Source organism: Lygodium microphyllum, chromosome 8 (assembly GCF_053477565.2).
Source record: "Lygodium microphyllum isolate KBCC chromosome 8, Lygodium_microphyllum_v1.1.10, whole genome shotgun sequence".
Classification (NCBI taxonomy): Eukaryota; Viridiplantae; Streptophyta; class Polypodiopsida; order Schizaeales; family Lygodiaceae; genus Lygodium; species Lygodium microphyllum.
This window is the reverse complement of record NC_141142.1, coordinates 36,472,174-36,483,577: the sequence shown is the minus strand read 5'-3', so window position 1 is coordinate 36,483,577 and position 11,404 is coordinate 36,472,174. Positions and strand designations below refer to the sequence as shown.

Genomic DNA, 11,404 nt, shown 5'->3' with positions numbered 1-11,404 from the left:
TGCAATCTTTGTATGTGGCATGCATGACATTCCTCGAGTAGGCTATCACTTCCCTCCCCTCAAAGTCATGCAAGATACCACCAACATCAGTGATAGAGTAGTACATTTGTGGAGGCTCACCTCTCTCATTTTTCAGTGAGGGTGATCGAGAGCCACCACCTAGGCAACCCCCACAAAGCCCTCGACCTCCTCGTCCTCCCGCACCACTCTCCCTCCTCCCTCGACATGCACTACCCTCTACCTCACTCGATACATGTGCCTCTGCAGATGTACGTGCTTCGGCCGATCCATGTACCTCAGCTGATCCCTGTGTAGGCAAAGATGTGTTAGGTGTCCCAGACATCACACTGAAAACCTCATCTGCAGTGGGAGGGCGACCAAGATAATTGGTCATCTCCCCCATGAATTGCTCCTTGTTGAATGGGGTGCTGGAGGATCCATGACTTCACATCTACACAAGAAAAATCATATTACCCTGTGTAGATAAAACATATTACATACAGCGTCTATACCTATGTCTCTGTGCACGTCTATACCTGCGTCTCTGCGGACATCTGTTAGCACGTGTATCCTTGCTTGTACACTGCAGAGCACACACGCCCTCACACACACTCAAAGACGCACCCCCAGAGAAACATTTTTCGCATCTATATCTGCGTCTACACTGAGATGTAGACGCACTATCAGACACGCTCGGTGGGCTGATTTTAGCGGACGACCGCCATTATCGATTTACAAAAAGCAATACATAATGTAATCACAAATCCTAAATACACAGACAGAGCAGAGAGAGGAAGATAGAAAGAAAGAGAGAGAGAGAAAGAGAGAGAGAGAGAGAGAGAGAGAGAGAGAGAGAGAGAGAGAGAGAGAGACTCACCTTGGGTGTTTGGTGTGGTAGGTGGTGGCGCTTCTTCCTTCTCCTTCTTCCTCTCCTTGGTAAGTTACCCTCCCTTGATGGTTGCTTACTTGCTTGCTGCTTCTTCTTGTTCTCCTCTCTCTTGTTCTCTCTTTCTTCCTCTCCTTGGCTTTCCTTTTTCCCTTCTTGTGTGTTTGAAATGAAAGAAGAGGTGAGTCATGAGGAGGTGAGGCATGAAGAGACTAGGTGAGGCATGAAGAGACTGCATGTCGGCTAAACTCAAGCTTCAGAACCACAAAAAACGTAGGAAAGGAAATGCGTAGTTTGAAAAGAAATGATTTAAGTATGATTTGAATTTTGATGTGTGCGTCTATTTTTGCATGTATAAGTGCGTCTATTTGCGCGGATATATAGACGCAAAGTGCACGTCTATTTACATGCACGTTTACACGCGTATATAGACGATGTGATAGACGCGCCTGACTTTGCGCGTCTAACATGCGCGTCTATGCCTCGTTTCTGTTGTAATGTGATGAATAAGTACTTGCTCAACCAAACTCACATCTATCTCTTCCAATGCCATTTGAGAGTCATCATAAGCCATAAAATCATGTGCCAAAGTACTCATAACGTCTACCAAAGGAATATCCAACCTCCTAGAAGCAACATCTCTAATTAGACCCATAATACTCTGTTTCCCTATCTGTGGAAAGTACAGTCTTGCAGTACCTATAGGTACTAAATCAACCATAACTTTTTCTAGGGAACTCCAATTTCAAAAGTTTTTAGTTCAAATTGAAGCCAAGAACGCCTCTTCTAGATGAGCTATAGCATGCTATGAAAGATTTAGGACAGAAAATTCTGTAGCTCGATTTCTGAGTCTGAAGTGTCCAGGCCTGTACCCTGTCTAAACCTGTAAGTGCCATGTTTTGACCCTGTAAGGAAAGATAGTAACCCCAAATGGTTAGCAAACCCTATAGAAGGCTGGATAGGACCTGTGGGTACCTTGTAGTACCTGCAGCTGTACTTCAGTAATGAAGGGTGTACCTGTAACCACCTGTAAATGCCCTGTAGTGCCCTGTAAATTCCCTGTTTTACCCTGTTTTGAACTTCTAGGTACTTGAGCCTTTGGAAAGTCTTCAGTCTTCAATTCTATACTCACTGTACCTGTGTGAGGGATAAAACAGCATGAGAGGCTCTCTACACGAGCTCCAAATCACCGGGAGGTGGGCAAAGTTCCCCTCGGGTCGGTTGGTTGTACCCCTTCAGGATCTTTGTTAGTAAGGGAGAGTCACCTCTCTTTTGTCCCACTATCTCCCCTGGCATCCACCTTTTTCCTCAGTGGGTATATCAACATGGCAGTAGCTTGCTAATCTAATCAATCATCATGAGATGCATTTCTGAAATATTCATTCAGCCTTTCATGAGATGCAATTGAATGGAATCTTTAAAGTTTGGATAGGGAAAGGGTCTTACCAATGCAATTCAGTGACTCACTGATTGCTTTAGTACTTACCCTTGTACAATATTTCAGCATGGGCAAAATAATTCAACCAAAACAAATCAAGGTTATGCATCAAGCTTGACAAATGATATCTATGATGAAGTAATGATTGAATCAAGACTGAAATTCAATGGAATAGGCTGAAATCAATGAAAATTAACACTAATCTCTGATCTATTGATCAATTCAATGAATTAATTGATCAATAATGTCCCATCAACAAGTGGGAAAACAATAGCAAGTGGATTATTGAGAGATTTCAGAGATTAGTAAAAGAAATACCTCAATTAAGCTTGAAGAATATGGTAGATGTCAGCTCCAATCCCATTGATGGAAGAATTCTTCCAATTCCACCATAAATCCATCATAAAGCTTGAAATCTCCATAGAATCAGTCCATACAAGCTCCAATATGATTAAACCATGAAGAATCAATACCCCGGCCTTGCTTGAACACATGAATATCAAAGATTCAAGCCTCTTGAAGAAAAGCCCCAAAATAATCCTTCCATTTGAGCTCCAATGTCCTCCACGGGCTGAAATCTCCTCAATGTCTTCAATCTTGAAGTCTATCCAACTTGTACATAGCACTAGAGAAGCCTTGGAGGTCAGGGAAGTCCAAAATTTGAAGAATTTTGAGCTTCCAGATCTGTGGCTATGGCTGCCCTGCTGTGTCTTAGGGTTTTGAACCAAGAAGTTGATGATCAGAGTTCTCCTCCAGCTGAGAGTTGCTGAAATAGAGGCTGATGAAGTGCTTCAAGGCATGAGATCAATCACTGGGAGATCTGGAGCAGATCAGGAAGAGATTGAGAGCAGGAAATTCAATGCAAATTTCGGCGCAAATTTTGGGCTGTATACTGCTCCATTTCCTGCATCACTACCTGACCAGGATACTCCTCTTGAAGCTCAAGTGACAAGGAATCATTGCCCCATGGTTTGGTTGTGAGGGATGATTAGTAGAGAGAGATCTTTGAATATTTCTTGGCAGTCACCATTGAAGCTTCGGCCAAAAGCTTGAAAGAGAGAGAAGAGAAGCCCCCTTTTGAAAAGTAACTGGAGTTTAACCTCTAACTAAGCCCGATTAACCTTCCTTTACCCTAGTTACCTCCAGTTTTGCATGAAGTTTGATGATGACCTGCCACTTAAGCTATCCTCCTCCATATCTGACCTTGGATATCTCCAAATGTAGTCTCTTACTAACTGTAGATTATCTGCATCACTCCACTAGTCACTGTCTTGTACAATATTTGTCTGAAATTGATTTTGATAGAGGAAAACAAGACTGAAAATAGAAGAAAAAGAATGGATCAAAGGCCAATGCTTTGATACCACTTGTCAGAGAGTGAACTAGGGAGAGAGAAAGAGGAGAGAGAAGACTATAGAAGAGAGAGAAAGACTGCAGGAAGAGAGAGAAGAAGAGTGACAAGGAGAGAGAAAGACTAGATTTGGAGAGAGAAAGTCAGGAAAGAGGGAGAAGCCATGGAAGCTGTGAACAAGATGAGAGAGAAGTACTGTAATTGTATTAATGTGTCAAAAAGATCTCCCAAAAATTACATGTCCTCACCTTTATACCAATGTTAGTGTGACATGGCAATACACACTAAATCCCTATTCCTCCCAACTTCTTACAATGGTGGAGGTGGGCCTTGAAGCCTTCTCCCAAATATAAATAAGGTTTTCCTTTGGAGACACCCTTGTGGGGGATTTCTCAAGGAAAAGGGGGGTTTTTTAAGAAATTTAGAAACCCCCATTTGACCTTGGGGGTTTTTGATTTTTTGGAAAAACATTTTGAAAGTCCCCCATGAAAAACCCTTGATGAGAATAGCTCATATGTGTATTATATATAGATATAAAGGTGCACGCGCGCGCACACACACACACACACATACTCTCTCTCTCTCTCTTGCAAGTTCCTATCGAGGAGGAGTGGTAGTGATTGCGGATGGGCATGGAGTTTGTGGGAGTGGGGAAGGGCGGGGGGGGGAGGGAGGTGCGTTAGTGGGGCCTTTCTTTTGAATGGGTGGGTGTGGGTTTGATATCGAGCGAGTACAAGGGGGCGTTTTCTACTGGATGTGGAGACACTTTGGGTGGGGGGGTTTGTATGCAACACATGGGACACTGCCAAGGGAAGGGGAGAAATGGGAGCTTGATACATGGCACCCACCTTGAAGCTTCAATTACTATATAGTAAATATTATGTTGTGCATATTATGTATTATGCTATTTATGTCTAATGTTTATAGGATATATATTATATTCCATATATCATATATTAAATACTATATATTATATAGTATTAATATATACCGTATCTTATATGATTCGTAATATATTGTATGTGTTATATTCCATGTATCATATATTAAATATTGTATATTATATAGTATTAATATATGTCATATCTTATTTGTATGCACATTATGAGATGTATACATGTATATATGCCTCGAGCCATGTGCACATTATGATAAAGAATAAAACAGTAAAGATGATAGAGTTGAAGCTTGATGTACAGTTCTCAGGGACGAGTATTATAAGAATCTCGTAAAATGAAGCTACCCTAGCTGCAAAGTTTTCTAGAAAGGGAGAGTAACACTTGCATGCCACTTGTAGGATTCACAAGGAGTCTTAGCATACATTGCTAGCGGAATAGGAAAGTTTTCTGTCAAGACATAGAACTCAAGACGTTGACTAGGAGCATATGATCGTCGCTGCCGGTTAGTGTATGCCGTGGTCAACTTAGTCTATCGCGTCAGCTTAGGCTGATCTGTTCCTTTCACAAAAATAGCAAAATGCCTCTCAACTTACTATTTGCAGGGCCGGCTTGCATTGCGTCATCATGGCCATCATGCTCCTTCTGCGGCTCTACGTCTATACAATATATAAAGAGAGAGCGGAGGATTATATTGGATAGCTTGCATATTCAGTACGCTGATCGGAGAGAGACATAGACTACAAAAAAGAGAGAAAGAGAGACAGAGAGAGAGGGAGAGATCATGGGCCATCGACGTCTGCTCCTGCTGGCCGTGGTCCTGGTTCTTGTCTGCGGGCTGCTTCTAAGTGGCCGCATCGACGCAGCCGAGAGCACCAGCGACGTCAAAGAGAATATGAAGGGAGGCTATGGTGAAGGAGGAGGAGGCTATGGTAAAGAAGGACGAGGCTATGGGAGAGGAGGCTACGGTTATGAAGGAGGACGAGGAGGCTACGGTCATGAAGGAGGCTACGGTTATGAAGGAGGACGAGGAGGCTACGGTCATGAAGGAGGCTATGGGAGAGGAGGCTACGGTCATGAAGGAGAAGGCTACGGTCATGAAGGAAAAGAAGGAGAAGGAGGAGGCCATTGAGGACGACAGCAAAAGCAGCCGGTGAGCTAACGCCCTTGAGGTGTATAGCCGATATAATTATGTTTAATTTTTACGTTACTCGATGGATACATTCATAGATTTTTTAAAATATATATATAACATTCTCCATGTTATTTTCCTTATTCTTGCGTAACTAAGGACGTGTCTTCATGCAGGCTGGCTGGACGTACGTGAATATGAAATAATCAGGCTGGCCGGTCCTAAGAAGCGCGTCGATACCAACACTTCTTACTTCTTCTTCTTCTTGTAGCATATGTCATGTTTCGTTTGCTGTACATGAGACTCCTCGTATCGTTAATGCATGTATCGTTTGCTTGTATCGTTTGCTGTGCGTGAGATCATCAGTTGCCGAGAAATAATATAAAACGACCTCCGGTTCTAAATAATAACTGTGGGGCTTGATGGTCTTTGCTTTTGGTCCATGATATCACATCCGCATCACAGCTTGTCGATCAGACTGAGCGCAGTCGTCTTGCTACGCTTGACGCACGCCACTGAGTTTACAATATGGATTGAGCACAATAAACCTACGATGTTGAAAATTTAGGTATTGTCGCCACATTCCTCCATTGCATCAAGCATACTTCTATCCGAAGTAGCGATACTAATTGCAAAAGGAGGGGTCTTGTTTCAATGAAGTATCTCTTAAACGTGGGAGAAGCACTCGAGATACATTAGACGAAAGTTGCAAAAACACAACATTATTAAAAGCAAGAGGTATTTTTTTCAATGAAGTATTTCTTATAACATAGGAGGAGCACTCCAAGAGACATTAGATGAAAGTTGCATAAAGCACAATCTTCTTATAACATAAGAGCACTCCAAAGAGACATCAGACGAAAGTTGCATAAAGCACAATCTTATTACAAATACGAGGGGTTTTGGTTGAATGAAGTATTTGTCAAACATCATATGGATGTTTCTTTATTCAATAGTGTCTCTCTTAAACATGGGACATGCATTAAACAAAACAATTTTCATGGAGTTCATACTTTTAGGATTTTGCCCTTCAATAGAACATTTATGAAATGTACGAGAAATTATGAATGTTCAAGAGGCTTTTCACGATAGCTGTTATATTATTGGATCGATGAGGTGCAACAAAGTGATGAAAGATTTGCATAAAACAAATAATATGTGCTTTTGGCTGTAATAAAATTTTTAACAACAAATTATGACTTTGTGCTCCATCCTATTTAATATTTCATATCCATGAACCATCATACTTGTGCTCCCGTTGCCTTCTCTAACATGAGCCTCATACCAAGCTTTTGTGTTAATTATTTTATATTGTTAGTCTTTAATGGTGATCATGAAGATGAAAAATGTTTCTGAATACGTTTCAAGATGCCTTAGTTCACCTACCTTTTTATGGGGGTGATTATGGGAAAGATATTGAGAAATGGCTTCCAAGGTGCATTTTTGTAGCTAGCACGAAAAGGAAAAGCAAAAAATTGGGGATTGAATAGTTGCAATTGCCCCAAAAGGTCTTCTTAGAATCATTATAGCATTTTTTATGCTATTCATGTGCTAATATATTTTAGACCGCTTGGATTCTTTCCCTATTTAAGATCTTTCCCTCAACATGTACATACCCTATTCTTGTTCATCTTTAAGTCTGTGATAAACCTTTGGTTTCCTTATCTTTGACACTAGTCCCTCCAAAAACTTTGCTCTCATATTTGGTGCATGTGTGTGATAATATGTTTGGGAGAGGGCCCCTCAAATGTAGCACACAAATGAGGCTTTCTCAAGTTGCAAAAAATAAGATGTACTTTTGGGAACAACAAAAACTTAAAGCAAGAGACTCGAAGCAAGTAATTTTGCATTTTGACCTTATATACCTTGGTTAGTGTGATTGGGTATCTAACCCTTAGTTTTCATGTATCTTGCTCGTTACAATCCATCCCCACCTTGAAAGGATTTTCCCTCGAAAATAAAAGACAAGTAGAGGGGCTTGATAGAGGAGTTAAAGAATGGGGTGCACACTACTATAGTCCACACATTACAATGAAAATGCATGGGTGAAGACTATGGACAGCATGCTATCCACTATAGGCTTATTGAGGGAAATCTGTCATAACTTTTGATGGGATGCTCCAAATGGGGCATGTTGCATGTCAAAATGGAGCTTAGGACATGTACTTTTAGCCATGTTAGAACACAGGGAGCTTTTAATCATTTCCTACATAGGAAAAAAAAGGACATTCCCTATCAATTCCCTAGTTAAAAATACACAAGTAGGGAAAGTAAATAAATTTATTAGGGAAAATGGAACATTCCCTAGTTAGAAAAACTAGGGAGTTGCATAGGAAATTTCCTACATAGGGAAAATTTCCTACCTAGGAATTTTTGTAGTTAGAGAAACTAGGAAATCGCATAGGAAATTTCCTACATAAGGTGTAGGAAATTTCCCTACATATGAAAATTTCCTATGCAATTCCCTAGTTTCCCAAATTTCCTATGCAATTCCCTAGTTTCTCTAAAGTCTAGGGAATGTTCCATTTTTCCTATTATTTACTTTTCATACTTATGTATATTTTTAACTAGGGAATTGAAAAGGAATGCCATGGATCAAGAGGACAATCTATCTATAACTACTATAACAGACCTACTATAGTACTCTTAACATCTCCAAACTTGCATTTTCGGACCAAGAAGACAAATCTAAAGCTTCATTCACTAAATAAATGATAATTTGTCACCACTTGAAGCATGATAAGCATAACAATTATAATATATAAACCTAGTGAACACCTTTAAGGCCTACAATTCTGAGATGTTCCAACCACACTAAATATTTAAACATTGGCATACATAAGAGTGTTCACCACTAGCAACATGAGACACCTACTTGTAACTAGAACCTTTTAAAATTGTAGACATGCAAGCAAGTACTGAATGACATATTGCTTCTAGTGAGCTTAAAGAAAGAGCATAAGAATTTGACTATTAGTACTAACAAGCAAGACCAATATCACCGTTTAAAGAATGATATAACATACATTAGAAGGTTCATCTCCAACAATATGAGACACCTACTTGTAGCCAAAGACTATTAAAATTGTAGACCATCAAAGTAAGTACTAAATGATGTATTTATTCTAGTGAGATCACATAAAGAGCATAAGAATTTGACTATTAGTATTAACTGAGAGGTCCAATATCACCATCTAAAGCACATGATATACATAACTATAGTTGACAGAATTTGAGATGAATGAGACCTATTAGAAAAACTTCCAAAAATTGTATTTATCCTTACAATTATAGGCTAAGATGCTCATGCCTTGAGATGAATATGGAACATCCTAATCGTAATAAACATGTAATCTCTAATTCTAATTTGTAATTATTCAAAGCTAGGACGAATTAAGAGTTTGTCATACTGATATGCATCATATTATTTTTTTGTTTGTGACCAAATAAGCACATTTCCATGACAACATCAAATATCTAATTGGAATTAGCAATTCTTAAGAAATGTAGGCCCCACAAGTCTATGTACACTTGACTTGTATCTATTCAATTCTACTCATGTAGGAATATGTTTTCCTAGACTTCTAAACTACTAAGTGCTACAACTAGTTTTCAATTCAACACTAATTTCAAAAGTGGATACAAGGCAATTTGTAAACCAAGTCAATGGAAGCACAGCTTATCAATATTCAAAGGTGGGCGTGAACCATAATTGTAGGCATCTCACGTGAAGCACATACTTTAAACTATTTATGCATGCACTTATGACTTTAGATCATGCAAATAATAGGTGATATAGAGTGCACTGCCCAATGCACTAGAAACTAGTCATTACTAAATGCATTGCACACACACACATTATTTTTATTGCAACCAATAGGACCTTATCTAATTTTCCCCTCTATCAAGCTAAAGATGTCCATAAGAATAAGAAATTCAGAAGTAAGACAGAGAAAACAAAAAATTGGCACTAGAGACATGTTTGATACAAATAAATATGGGCACATGCCTATTCAACATCTGTTGGTATCCATTCCTCCACTTATTTGCGAGTATGTCCTTCAAGGCTCATTTGAATGTGAAAAGGCTATAAGAAAATCTATTGATATACACTCCTCCACTTATTTGCGAGCATGTCCTTCAAGGCTCATTTGAATGTGAAAAGGCTACAAGAAAATGTGATAGGCCAAAGCTTATTTAATTGAAAATGCTACAATAGGACTTACATTCAAAGTCTGCCATAACCTGTAGAGAAAGGAGGTTAAGCTCTATTAATAGTCCCAGTTAGGAATTTTACTTCAAATTTCCAACAAATGCAACATAAAATGATATATAATCAAGGGGAGTACAGAATGCAAACAATCCACTGATATATTGTTACTAGTACTCTTAGTATATCCCAATCTCTTATGATCTAGGTATACTTGCTTAAAAGTTCTTTTCTTGCAAGGCTTACACAAGCTACCCCTACAGGTATTCTACTACCACCTCAATCGTCAATGATAGAGCAGATTTTTTATTTCACATAATCCTAGTGGCTTCATTAAACCAAATGATAAAATCCACTCAAAAAAACTCTTGCAGAGGAATGAGGAAAGCTCGGAGCAGATCGAAGGATATGAATGCTATTGAATCAACAGAGAACCAGCTATGTCCAATTTGCAGGAAGGAGATAGGTGATTTATAAAGCACTCTAAACTTATACCATTGGTGCCTCCAAAGCTAGATGCTTCAAGCGTGAGCCCCCTTAACAATGAACAACACTCAGCCAGTCTTCTACTTCCTACCAAGAGAGAGGAGTATTCAACCTACAAACTATCAAGCTTTGGTTCACAAGAGTGTCCATGTGCATTAGTTGTCCCCACTGGGTGATCTGATAATGTAACTGTACCTAAATTAGCATTTCTGCTACCTAGGCATGTTGCAACCTCATCAAGGTATGTTGTAAGGTTATATAGCAACTTGGCCATGGCAATGTGAGATGAAATATCATTGTTGTGAGGCTTGAACATCTTTGTTGCCATATTAAGTTGACCTTGAGGACTCCCATGAGACTTCTACACATGTTTTGTCCTTGAAACAGAAGAGTGGTGCAGTCCAGTTGTCTAGATGTGGTGATAAGGTGGAACAAGTGTCAGAACTTTGGTCAAGCTCCTACTCTTGAGAAGACAAGGAAAAGTCTAGAGGAGCAGAAGCTGAAAGTGTTACCTCCTTCGTGAGACTCTTTGGCCAAGAGTTTCCATAATCTTTCTTCAATAGACTCTCCAATGCTAAATCTTTGTCAGTGTCCTTTAGGTGTAACCTCAAAAGAGGGTGTTAGAAAGGTAGACTTCCTTCTAACAAAGAAAAACTACTAAGAGGGAAACATTCATCATCCTCTTTGCCAGAACTTACACGTGACAACAAAGAGTCTTCCATCATCATAGCAATATTGTTGTCACCATTATATCTAAAACTTAATAGTGGTTCAGTTTTTCCTACATTAGTTCTCGCTACATCCTCAATGAACATAACGGACTGCTTGGGATGGGTTGGACTAGGGAAGATCCTTTTAGATCTTCATCTATTGTCATAACTATAGTAGCCATGCCACCTTGCTGTTTGCCTAGTTGCTATACCATCTTTGCTTGTTGATGACATCCAGTTTGGCTTCATATCACATTACCAACATGTATAAGCATTCCAAAATCAACATGAATGT

The 11,404-nt window shown here is 39.5% G+C and overlaps 1 long non-coding RNA gene across 1 annotated transcript; it reads left to right on the top strand.

Annotated features, from left to right (window-relative positions):
• Positions 1-5,288: 5,288 nt before the first annotated feature.
• Positions 5,289-6,099, top strand: LOC148032159 (uncharacterized). Its single transcript, XR_015691743.1, has 2 exons — positions 5,289-5,743; positions 5,880-6,099. It is a non-coding gene; the product is annotated as an uncharacterized LOC148032159 (long non-coding RNA).
• Positions 6,100-11,404: the final 5,305 nt, after the last annotated feature.